General features: G+C 42.7%; 1 long non-coding RNA gene across 1 annotated transcript in view; it reads left to right on the top strand.

Annotated features, from left to right (window-relative positions):
* Positions 1 to 1,866: 1,866 nt before the first annotated feature.
* LOC142828999 (uncharacterized) overlaps positions 1,867 to 12,509 on the top strand; it is a 42,391-nt gene continuing 31,748 nt past the window's right edge. The window contains exon 1 of the long non-coding RNA XR_012903211.1: positions 1,867 to 2,135. This is a non-coding gene — a long non-coding RNA (uncharacterized LOC142828999). The remainder of the gene's footprint in view (positions 2,136 to 12,509) is intronic.

Below are 12,509 nucleotides of genomic sequence, written 5' to 3'. Positions count from 1 at the left end.
TTACTGTGAACAAGATGCTGATGCTTTTCTCTGTCCACACATTTATACCAGCGATATCATCACAGGACCTAACCATATCAGCCACCACATCAGAGGCTCATTTAACTGCATATCCACTAATGTGATCTATGCCATCAAATGGCAGCAATGCCCCACAGCCATGTATATTGGCCAGACTGGACAGTCTCTATGGGAAAGAATTAATGGACATAAATCAGATATCCACAAAGGCAACATTCAGAAACTTGTTGGGACACATTTTAACTTGCCCAGGCACTCACTAATGCAGTGGTTCTCAACTTGTTTCAGTCCATGGACTACCAGGCCAATCAAAAAATTTTCATGGATCACTTCCAGCACACGTAGCACAGGATTAACGACACAGCAACCGCTCAGCAGGATGGTGGCATCTACATTGACGCTCAGAGCCTCAGATGGAAGTTACTGGCAACACAACGTGGTTGCATCCTAGGTAACACTATGGATCATGTGCCACGTGCTTGTGAACATGGTGTAAAACAGCCTAACGGTGACACCTGCTCACGCCATGGGACTCTTGACAATGTTCCTGTGGACCACCGAAAAAGTCACCATGGACCACCAGTTGAGAACCACAGCACTAATGGATCTCAATGTCACTGTATTGTTTCAGACCAATTCCGCAAGCCAAATACATAGGGAAGCCTTGGAACTCAACTTCATTTATCGTTTGATTCCCATCACAAAGGTATGAATTAAGACATTGACTGGATAGCCCACTACATTCCACATCCTAATGACATAAAAAACCAAACAATGGGCACTTAAGAACAATTTGCAACTTCTCTATCAGCTTCATGTAACATGGAGAGTAATTGACTATTTCTCTTTTTTCCCTTTCTCTCCCTGCAACTGCTATTTATTTCAAAACTGAACCTTTAATAACTCCATTCATCTGAAGGAGTGGGTTGTTCCCATGAAAGCTCACGATACCATCCACATGTTTTGTTAGTCTTTAAGGTGCTACAGTACTATTTGTTGTTTTTAAGTTTTTCCAGTTAGAGACTAACTCTGCTACCCCTCTGAAGCCTTTGTAATAGGTAAGACATGGGAGGTAATTGTCCTGCTCCACTTGGTACTGGGGAACCTCAGCTGGAGTACTGCATCCAGTTTTGGACCCCGCACTTTAGGCAAGATGCAGATTAATTGGAGGGAGTCCAGAGGAGAACAAGAAAAATGATAAAAGGGTTAAAAAACATGACTTATGAGAAAAGGTTAAAAACCTGTTTAGATTTGAGAAAAAAAGATTGAGAGGAGATCTAATAATTGTCTTCAAATATGTGAAGGGAAATTATAAAGAGGATGATTGTACCGGGGTACTCCCCCTTTGTTACGGGGTACTCCCCCTTCCCATCACCCACGGGGTCGTTAGTTCAAACCCCTCCTCGCGGTCGCCTATGTGCATCCCAACTAATTAGGTCATTAATTCGTCGGGTCTCCCCGAGACGTCAGCTAAGCGGTTTCCTCCTGGTGGGGAGAGGGAGGTCCGGGCTCGCCCCCTCTCATGGACCCCAGCCCAGGGCCCTAAGGACTCATCAGAACTTTCTTCCGGTCCGGCTGATGGGGCCATAGCCGCAACTCATCAGCCCGCAGGTTCCCTTCGCCCGCCGTGGGCTGCTTCCTCTCCCCACTCCGGTTCACCCTGCTGAGCAAGGCTTACTCCTTCGGTTTCGGGCCCCTTCACCTAACGGCCCTGGGGAGGGAGGCCATTCGCGGCCTGCTTCCTCCTCCTCCCTCCCTGCCGGTGGCATTTAAATCCCCCGGTTCTGCCCCGCCGCCGCGGCCCCACCCGGCGTGGCGTGGTGACGTCTCCCGCCGGCGGCCGGAGTAGCACGATGGTGTCATCCGCCTGGCCGCCTCCCTGAGATCCCCCGGCGTTTCTAGCCGGAAGGCCGCCGCCGCCGAACAGCTGACGCAGCGGTTGGCGGGGTATGCAGGGACCGCATGGGTGGCTGTTCGCGGCACGGCGCGCCCCGCTCGGAGCTCCCGGCCTGACCCTCGAAAACCGCTGTGTACGCAGTCGGGTGGGTGGTCTCAGTGTGGGGCACCCCTGCCCCGTCACAATGATGATCAATTGTTCTCCATGTCCACTGAAGGTAAGAAAAGAAGCAAGGTGCTTAATCTGCAGCAAGGAGATTTAGGTCAGAGGAAAACTTCCTAACTAGAAAGGTAGTAAATCTTTGAGCTATGTTCCCAGTGGAGGTTGTGGAATCCCCATCACTGGAAGTTTTTAAAAAAACAAGTTGGACGAAAACCTGTTAAGGGATAGTCTAGCTTTACTTGGTCATGCCACAGAGCAGAGGGTTGGACTTGATGACATCTTGAAGTCCCTTCCAACCCTATGATTCCATGATTCTCAGGCATTTTGCTCTGTGTGTAGGTTTTCATACATCTAGACAGTCTGCTTTATGGACACAATACTGGACAGTCACACTGGTGTGTGGCATATGGGTGCTAATGGTGAAATGTGCCTGACAGTTACTCACTAAGTCTTATTACTAAATACAATTACACTTGAGAACAGGTAGCACATCACACACTAAAGAACTGGTGGCTAGTGAAACCTCTGCCAACCCTTAATTATGCTAATGAGAAATAAAGACATATGCATTATTAGAGCCACAGCAGCTTCTGCCCTGGATTGCACATCATGTCAAGCTAAATTTGATCATTCCAGAATAAAATAGGAAAGGTCTGCAGAATCATATCAGCTATAAAATTATCTTGAAATTACTAATTTTCATTCTTTTCTGAAACAGATGGAACAAAAGAGGAGTCAGACAAGTAGTATAGGTTCTAATGCTCCAGTGGAAGGAGACAGCATGACGATAATCGGGGATTCACAAAACTAATGAGCATCTCACTAGCAACTAAAGTCTTTAAAAACCCTTTTCTTTAAATACCTCCAAAGTTTTTTTCTCTGTCTAGAAGTGGAATAAGAGAAATCAGGGAACTGGGGTTGTCTCATTATATAGCACATTATATTCCATAACCCTGAAATAAAGTTTGTATGAGAAGTGTTATGCAGCATAAGTGGGTAAGTCTCTAGATGTAGGCACAAGGTTCTGTAACAGCTGATTTAGAGAGCAGATTATTGCATCATTTTTCTTCAAAAAACTGAAGGTGAAGATGGAAAAGTCTTATTAGGTTTAATCTATCAGTGAAGCTCAGTTCCATGCAACACAATCTCTAGTACTTCATCCCATTTTGTTTTAAATAAATTCAAATAATGGCATTTCCACTTCTTCTTTTGGGAGACAGTTCTATACATTCATATACTGCAAGGAAATCTATATAAATATATTTATAGTTGTAGTTATTTATTATCAGGCTAAGTTTTCCCTTTTTCAGTTTCACCTCTTACACTTAGGCTATGTCTAAACTACACTTTTTTCTGCTTTTTTTTTTGGAAGAGGCTTTTCCCAAATTTGATCCATCTATACTGGGCCAAATTTCAGAAAAAAACCCTCTTTCAGAAGATCCCTTCTTCCTCGTGGAACAAGGAAGACAGGGCTTCCAAAAGAGCACAAATGTTCTTCTGCAAAAAAAAAAAAAAAAAAAGTGGAAGAGCAAATGTGTTCCCTGGACGCAGCAGAGTTTTTTCAGGATACCTCCGGTGTCCTGAAAACCCCCCACGGTCTAGATGTACCCTTAGTTATAGCCATCTTATCCTCCCTATATAATTCTTCTGTCTCTAATCCTTAATTCAGTGAGCTATGGCCAATGCAGGACCCAAGCACAGTTTCATCCACTAATAACCCAGCTTGTGAGGGAGGAGAAGTTCATAACACGGTAGAATTTTTAACAGTGCCTCAGTGATTGAGGAGCAAACTACTGTATGTGAATACAGCTGCATCACTAAATGCAACACCAGCAGAAATAGCAAGTGTGTAGAGAGGGGAAAATTCTGGCCAAGCACGCCAGAACAAACTGCTTCTCTTGTGATAGACACTATTTCGCTAATTTATGAGCAAATTTATCAAAACTATATTTCCCTAGTTTATGAGAAGGCCATGTGAAACATTATCAAAAGCCTTACTATAATTGAGATATATCACATCTGCTGCTTTCCCTCATCCAGAAAGGCTTGTTACCCTGCTGTGTAACCATGAAGGATATTAGGCTGCTTTGACATGATTTCTTCTTCACAAATACATGCTGAATGTTACTTATTACTATTAACTTCAATTATAAATATTACTCAGGACCCCATGGGCACTATGGCTGGGTGGCTATAGACTTTAAGATACCACAGAATTCATCACTTTCACTGTAGAATTTATCTTGCTACTGCCAGTCATCCGGCACTTTGTTTTCTATCTCTCTGCCCTTCTGGGACCTGCCTGCAGCTGCAGCTTGCTCTATGCTTTTCTTCACTGGGAGAATCGGTTGGATTTTAATGCCTGCTCTCAACACTGTCTATAGAACAAGGTGGGAGGGGGAAGTTAAGAAAACAGCAGTAGAGTACAATGCATAACCAAGGAATGAAGGTGGGGAAGGAGCAAAAGTGCAAACTAGGAAGCTCAACTGCCTAGATAATAAACCAGAGGAAAACTTGGAGATATGAGAAGAAGAAACTCCCTCTTTTCCTTTTATGCATGAGGAGGGCAAAGGTGATTTGGCACCAGGACCATCCAGACAGTATCATAATTGCTCATTGTTGATCTGTATCCTCTGGAGAAAAGAACAACAACAACAAAAATCATTGATCAAATTCATCATAGTTGAATTGTACATCAATGAATGTTTTCAACAATGAACCACAGGCATATGTGGGAGAGATGGTGATGAAGGAGCTACAATACGAACACTGCCAAAACATTTAGTTCTTGTCATTGAACTTGGTCCAGTGTACTGCTGAGTATATTGGGTTCCATATATACCCATGTTAGACAAAGTTGTGATGGACTCTCTGGGGGTATGTCTACACTACCACCCTAGTTCGAACTAGGGTGGTAATGTAGGCAACCAGAGTAGTGTAGCCGCACGGCACGGAGTCCGCACTAGCGGACATTTAAAAATGGCGGCTCCCGGCAAGATGCAAATGAAGCCCAGGAAATTCAAATCCTGGGCTTCATTTGCAACTCCGGTTGCCTACATTACCACCCTAGTTCGAACTAGGGTGATAGTGTAGACATAACCTGGGTTTTTCTAGTTCAAACCTCACGTCTGATACCACGGTCCTACCCCAAGATCATTTAGACTGCACTAGCCAGCACATTATTATTTCATTTCTCTGCTGGAAAAATACTTAATGTCAGTATAATTTCCTATATTGATGCCTATGATGTAGTACCTGAGCATTGGGGATGAAATCCAGGCCCTGCTGAAATCCATAACAAAAATCCCATTGACTACCATGGTGTCAAGGTATGATCTCTGGATTTTAAAATGGGGCAAAAGAAAACTTTCCCCTATCTTAAAGACAAGGATTGAAACATATGTAATGTTTCCCCTTGTGTCTTAAAATAAATACAAGAAATAGGTTAAAAAATACAATCCCATTCAAAGCAATTTGCTGCTTCAGGGAGTATTTGTTGGGATTTGCAAATAGACCAGGGCTGGCAGGAATATGACTCTTTTAGGATTTTTTAAAAATTAGAATACATTGTTTAAGATTGGGTTTGAAACACACTTCTTTCTAGCCATAAATCTGCTACTGGTTGACATACTGGGAATTACTATGCAAGATGAAAAATACTGCAGAACAAAACAAAGACATAAAAGGTAATGAAAAAAAATCTCCACTACAAAAAGACCCCTAAAAATCAACCCCCCAACACAGCAGACTCACTATATCTGTAAGAGAAGAGAAAAACTTCAGTATGAACTTAGTGTCCTATTCATCAGTAATAATTAGCATTTGTTGACTTAGAAAACTGGGATGTAGCTAATGTTCTCTGCAGCAGAGACCTTGGGTGGCCACCCAAGAGAGATTCAAATGCTGCCCTGCTGATTAGCTGAGCACCCAAAGTGCCCACATCTGGCAACATGTGTTTCAACTGGTGATGCACATCTGCACATGTCTTGGTGCACATAACAAAATTAATTCTGCCCATAGATAGAAAAAATTAGATGGAACATTGAATGTAGAAGTCACAATAGCTGTATTTGCAAGATAGATTATTTTTTCCCGTGTCAAAATAAAATACTAAAAGGAAGCCTTTGTAGAACAGGAACTGTCTTTTTGTTTTAATTTTGTAGAGTGCCTGGCCTAATGAAATCCTGATGTAAGACCGGGTTCCTAAGTGAACCCGGTCTTATATCAGGATTTCATTAGGCCAGGCACTCTACAAAATAATAGTACTTTGCCCACCAACTTTACCTTTGATGCAAGCATCTCAAATACTTCATATACCTTTACTCATTCTCAACAAACCCGTCTGATCTGGCTCTCATTACTAGAGTTGTTTCAAGATTCTTAAGAATTTTAAATATTTGTATTCCCCCCACCCCATTGTTGTTTGCAATATTGTTGTAGCAGTGTTGGGCTCAGGATACTAAACAGATAAGGTGGATGAGATAATAGATTTGAGAAGACCAACTTCTGTTGGTGATAGACACAAAGAAGAGGTCTGTGAAAGCTTGTCTTTTTCACCAATAGAGGTAGGTCCAATCAAAGACACTACCTCACCCATATTTCTATTCCTCCCTGAATTTTTGGGGGAGGAAATAATTGAAAATCCACTGATTTCCCCTTCTCCTTGCCCAGCAGGACTGACAGACACCATGGGCCAGAGCCAAGGTGTGTATGGGGCCCACTCAGCACTTCAGAAGGTGTGGAGCCTAAGGCAGAAGGGCTGGGGCTGGGGCAGCCAGCCTTTAGCGCTGCCAAGACCACAGCACCAGGGCCCCCCTCCAGGCCTCAGAGCACTGTGTAGTGTCCGCTGTGGTGGTCTGGTGCTGATACAAAGGGGACCAGGGCAGTACATTATGCCAGGAGCCTCGGATTCCTTAAAATTGACAGGCCCCAAAACAACTGCCCCATTTGCCCTCCCCTTTCAATGGTCCTGCCTCCGCCATCCTCTCCCTTTTGTAGTACCAAAAATAGTAAGAAGGGAAAGAAAAGGAGAAAAATAAGTAAAAGTCCACCTTAGAACTGACATGTTTGGGTTTCATTTCATACTGAAACTTTCAAACGAGAACATTATGTGTAAAATATTCTATTCTGAAAAAGCGCCATTTTTGTTTAAAAAGTCTTTGAATACACATTTTCTCAGAGATTTAATTATTACTGTCCATTTTATGGAGAGAGAAAATAAGCCATCAAGTAGTCCAGTGATTTCTCTCATGTCCCCTTCAGGATCTCAGCTGCCAGCCTTGGGCTCTAACCACTACACCACATTGCCAAAAAGCATATGTAGTGCGACAATTATTACAGTTCAGTTTGCCTTTGAACCATTCATTGACTTTAACTACTCCTTAAGAATAAAAATGATTATAGTATACTGGCTCTTTGGAGTCTAGCACTCAAGTCTCGTCTATCTCTACCTCTCTCTATAACATTCATTATGAATTCAGTCCTCTTTCTGATTAGCAAATCATTCACAAACCAATCTTGATTCATTTGGAATGCCTCCACTACTCCCAGAGAGAAAACAATTTTCAGCCTACAGATCATTTGCAAAATGTTTGCTTTGAGCATTTGCTATTTGGTTGTGTGGGTAGCCACCATCATCATGTGATTGTTTCTGCTTCCTGATTGGATGATTAAAAAACTGGGAAAAATTATATGTAAGTGTAAGCAGGAGCTGAACTGCTGCTTGTTATCAGCCAGCTAAAAGGAGGGGTGGGTGTGCCTGCTACAATTGTTTAGCTCTGCAAGGTAATTAACTGTTAACTGTTGATATGTAAATACAGCTCAGGAGAGAATACGAGGTGTGGCTATATAAATCCCATTCAGCCAGGGCTGATGGAGGATCAGTGTTGGAATGGAATGTTGAGAATTGTAAATAATTTGGGACTATTGTGTGTGTGGGGGGGTGTCACTAATCATGCTACCCCTAAATGTGGGAACTGTAAAACATGCCACCAGAGCTTGCAGGAGAGACACCACCATCATGGTAAGAGGTCTCGGAGGAACAGCCTCCCCTCTTCCAGAGTTGAGTGAACAGAGCTGGGGGAGGGGAGGGTTAAAGGGCTTGAGTCAGCCTGCTTCACACCTGCCAGGTGTGAGCTGTAAGACTGGCCCAACCTGCCCTTCCCCCCCCCTTTGTTTTAAGGACAGACCTGAAGCAGACTCCCTGAGGAGTCTTTTCTTTTGCTAGTCTAGTGGAAGCTGGATTCCTTTGCCAGTCCAGCTGGTAGCTAAAGAGTTGAAATCACTGAGAGCTGAAATCACTGGTTTGGCTGAGAGCCGGACCCATTGCTGCCAGTGAAGCGGCAGCGACCAGCAGAGTGGCTGATGGGAATCACTGGCTGGTGGTGTAATGTGGCCAGTAGTAGCGGCGGCAGGCGGCGTGGCATGAAGCGGTGGCAGGAGAGGAGCGGTGACCAGCGGCATGGCGTGGAGCGGAGGCAGGCGACCAGAGGAGCATCCACTGGCATGGGACGAGACAGTGGGTGGAGCATGGCGGAGTGTTGTAAGGTGCCCCCTATCTTTCCCCCCACCCCCATTTCTACCCAGGTTGGTAGGTGAAACCCTGTGGGTGAACTTTGGGACTCTGAGTGGCATGGACCAGGGACAGAGACTTTTGGGGTTTCGGACTCTTTGGACGATTCTTGGCTGGGGGGGAGGGGCTTGGCTCATGTTTGGGTTATGAACTTTGTTAGTGGTGTTTCCCCCAAGTTAATGCCGTATGACTTCTCTCTCTGTTTCATTAAATGTTTCTTTCCTACATTCAGACTCAGTGATTGCGAGTGGGGAAGCATTGCCTCTCAGAGGCACCCAGGGGTGTGTGAATTTCCCAGATTACTGGGTGGGGGCTCGAGCTGGTTCTGTGTGAGATAGACCCCAAGATATTGAACCCAGCCCTGGTTACTGCCAGGCCTACCTGGCAGAAGGGTTACATAAGTAATAAGTAACAAACCCTCTTTTCTATACAGGCTGTGGAAGAATAACCATGCATATTTGGCTGATAAAGGTAATAATAATTATTTAATAGAGCTCTGGAGGGCACTTGACTTGGTGCCACATGACATTTTGAGTAAAAAACTAGAATGATATAAATTTATATAGCACATATTAAATGGATTAAAACCTGGCAAACAGGGAAACATCATCAAATGGGTGTTTCTAGTGGGGTCCTGCAGAGATCGTATATTGGCCCTATGCTATGTAATATTTTTATCATTGGAAGAAAATACAAAATAATCACTGAAAAGTTGGCAGATGGCACAATGGTAATTGATTCATAGTGACCTAGATTGTTTGGTAAACTGGATGCAAACAAAGAATATGTATTTTATTACAGGTAGGCTGTGTTTAGACTGGCCAGTTTTTCCAAAAAATCAGCCGCTTTTCCGGAAAAACTTGCCAGCTGTCTACACTGGCCACTTGAATTTCCGCAAAAGCACTGACGATCTCATGTAAGATTGTCAGTGTTCTCGCGGAAATACTATGCTGCTCCCGTTCGGGCAAAAGTCCTTTTGCGCAAAACTTTTGCACAAAAGGGCCAGTGTAGACAGCTCAGATTTGTTTTCCGCAAAAAAGCATTTGCAGAAAATCATGCCAGTCTAGACTTAGCCCTTAAGTATAAACACATAGACTACGTCTACACTGGCATGATTTTCCGGAAATGCTTTTAACGGAAAAGGTTTCCGTTAAAAGCATTTTCGGAAAAGCACGTCTAGATTGGCAGGATTCTTTTCCGGAAAAGCACTTTTTCTGGAAAAGCGTCCGTGGCCAATCTACATGCGCTTTTCTGCAAAAAAGCCCCGATCGTCATTTTCGCGATCGGGGCTTTTTTGCGGAAAACACTACTGTGCTGTCTACACTGGCCCTTTTCCGAAACAGTTTTCCGGAAAAAGACTTTTGCCCGAACGGGAGCAGCATAGTTTTTCCGGAAAAGCATTGATGATTTTACATTAGATCGTCAATGCTTTTGTGGAAATTCAAGCGGCCAGTGTAGACAGCTGGCAGGTTTTTCCAGAAAAGAGGCTGATTTTCTGGAATAACTTGCCAGTGTAGACACAGCCCTTCACATAGGAACAAATATTGTAGGTAGTATTTACAGGATGGGGAACTTTATCCTGGGAAGCAGTGACTCTGAAAAAAAAAGATGTAAGGGGGTCATGGTGGCTAATCAGCTGACATTCTGACAATAGGCTTAACATGATCCTTGGATGCATCAACTGGGAAATCTAAAATAGGAATTGAGGTTATTTTATCTCTGTATTTGGCCCTGTTGGAACTGTAGCTGGAATACTGTGTTCAAATGTGGTGCCCATAAAGAGCCACATGAAGGATGTGGATACATTGGAGGAGATTCAGAGAAGACCACCAAAAGCAAGTAAAGAATTAGTTAACCTATCTCAAAGTAATAGACTTAAAGGAGCTCACTCTGTTTAGCTTAACAGAAAAGAAGGTTAAGGGATGACTTAATCACAATCCAATAACTGGAAGTTGAAACTAGACAAATTCAGACTGAAAATATGGTATCAAATTTTAATAGTGAGGGTAATTAGCCATTGGATCAATTAACCAAGGGTCGTGGTGAAGTCTCCATCACTGACAGATTTTTACAAAAAATGTCCCCTCCCTCCTCCCCCCCCCCCTTCTGAAGTTATGCTGGAGAAACTATTTGAAAGGAGTTCTACAGCTTGTGTTAGCCAGGTCAGAATAGATGATGGTGATTCCTTCTGGCCTTGGAATCCATTCATCTTGAAGAAACACAATGAAAATGTATCCTCCTGCAAGCTGTAAAAGCCCAGCACTGATCCTGAGAATTCCTAGATTCTATTTTCAGACTGGCTTCTGGAATCACTGTGTGAGTTTATAAAAATCACAATATGGCCTAATATAAGGAGCGCATCTCCCATTCTGAATGTTGGACCAAAGGGCTCTCATGACCTAAACAGTCCCAATCTGCCATCCATCTTCTAGCATCTGCAAGAATAGCAGTGGAACTCCAACAGAGGACTCCAGTCCTCGGTTCTGATGTGTGGAACCTCGAGAGTCCAGACAGGTCCTCAGACTCTATTTAATCCAAGCACAGGAACAGGAAGTTGTCCATGCAGTTGGGCTCTGCCTGTTTAGAGTGCTACCCCTGCAACACCTGCTCCTTATTTCATGGTAGCTTTTTCCAGCTGGACTCTTGACACCTTACTCATAGTTTCCCCTCTTCCCTGTCTCAGACTCTGATCTCCTGATATCTGACCTGGCTGGACACCTGCTTTCACCACTAGGTCAGATCATGTTCTGGGTGTGACATCCATTCAAGTGAACAGTAGTTACTAGAAGTCTGAATCTCTCAGGATTATGCCATTAATCTCTCTGGCTATGTCTAGACTACAGGGTTTTTTCAAAAAAAGTGTCCTTTTTTAAAAAAAACTTCACCTGCATCTAGTCTGCTATCGCATTCTTTCAAAGAACGCAGCGGTTTTTCCACAGCAGTAAACCCGATTTTACGAGGAAGAATGCCTTTTTTCGAAAGAGCTCTTTAGAAAAAAGGTGTTCTTGACCACAAACAGGGCTTTTTCGAAGGAGAGCATCCAGATGTACCCTCTGAGCCTCAATTTCCCAGTTTATAAAATGATTATATTAATTATTTATGCTTTCCTTACTTTTTAAGTGCTTGGAGCTCTATGAAAATATAATGTAAGTTTAAAGTATTGTTTTATATACACTCATGTCTCTCTCTCTCTGTCTCTCTTGTATGTTACTGTTTTTGAACAAGAAAAAGCTCAGAATGTTTAGCCCAAATTTGAAACAATTCCTTATAAAATTAAAACCAAATCACTTTCCTCTACAGTTTTGCTTAAAAGCAAATTAATGTAATTGAATATGTACAGTGCTATTTTGCAAAAATACTACAGCCATAGGTAATTTGTTTTGGAAGATACTTTAGTACCCCATTTCAATTTCAATGAGATTACTTACTAGAAAATTAAATACATTTTCTGTTAAATGTAATAACGAATTCCATTGTCTGCATTGCTCAAGCAGAACTACAATATAATTGTGCTTAATACCATTAAACATAGGCTCTATTAAAAGTAATAATGCAGTCTATTGTTTACATTACTCAGGAGAACTACAATACAGTTAAGGTCTTGAATCTAAGTCAGTCATGAACACATGCAGCTTATTACATCCTCATTCTGAACATTATATCCTAGGGGCTTTTCTGGCTATTTTATCCTGTTTGCTCTCATTTCAGTTGCTGTGTAGGAGTTATCTCAATAACTCAGAATAATGTTGATTGAAAACTTAGTGTTTTACATTGTCTAGAATGGAAAGGAGCTTGTTATACTAGAGGTAAGTTTAACTTCATTCATTTTAGCACTGAGATCCAAGTTTGACCCGCTGT

This window comes from Pelodiscus sinensis, chromosome 4 (assembly GCF_049634645.1).
Source record: "Pelodiscus sinensis isolate JC-2024 chromosome 4, ASM4963464v1, whole genome shotgun sequence".
In the NCBI taxonomy this organism is placed as follows: Eukaryota; Metazoa; Chordata; order Testudines; family Trionychidae; genus Pelodiscus; species Pelodiscus sinensis.
Note: the sequence above shows the minus strand (reverse complement) of the source record. Positions and strands in the feature narration are given on the sequence as shown.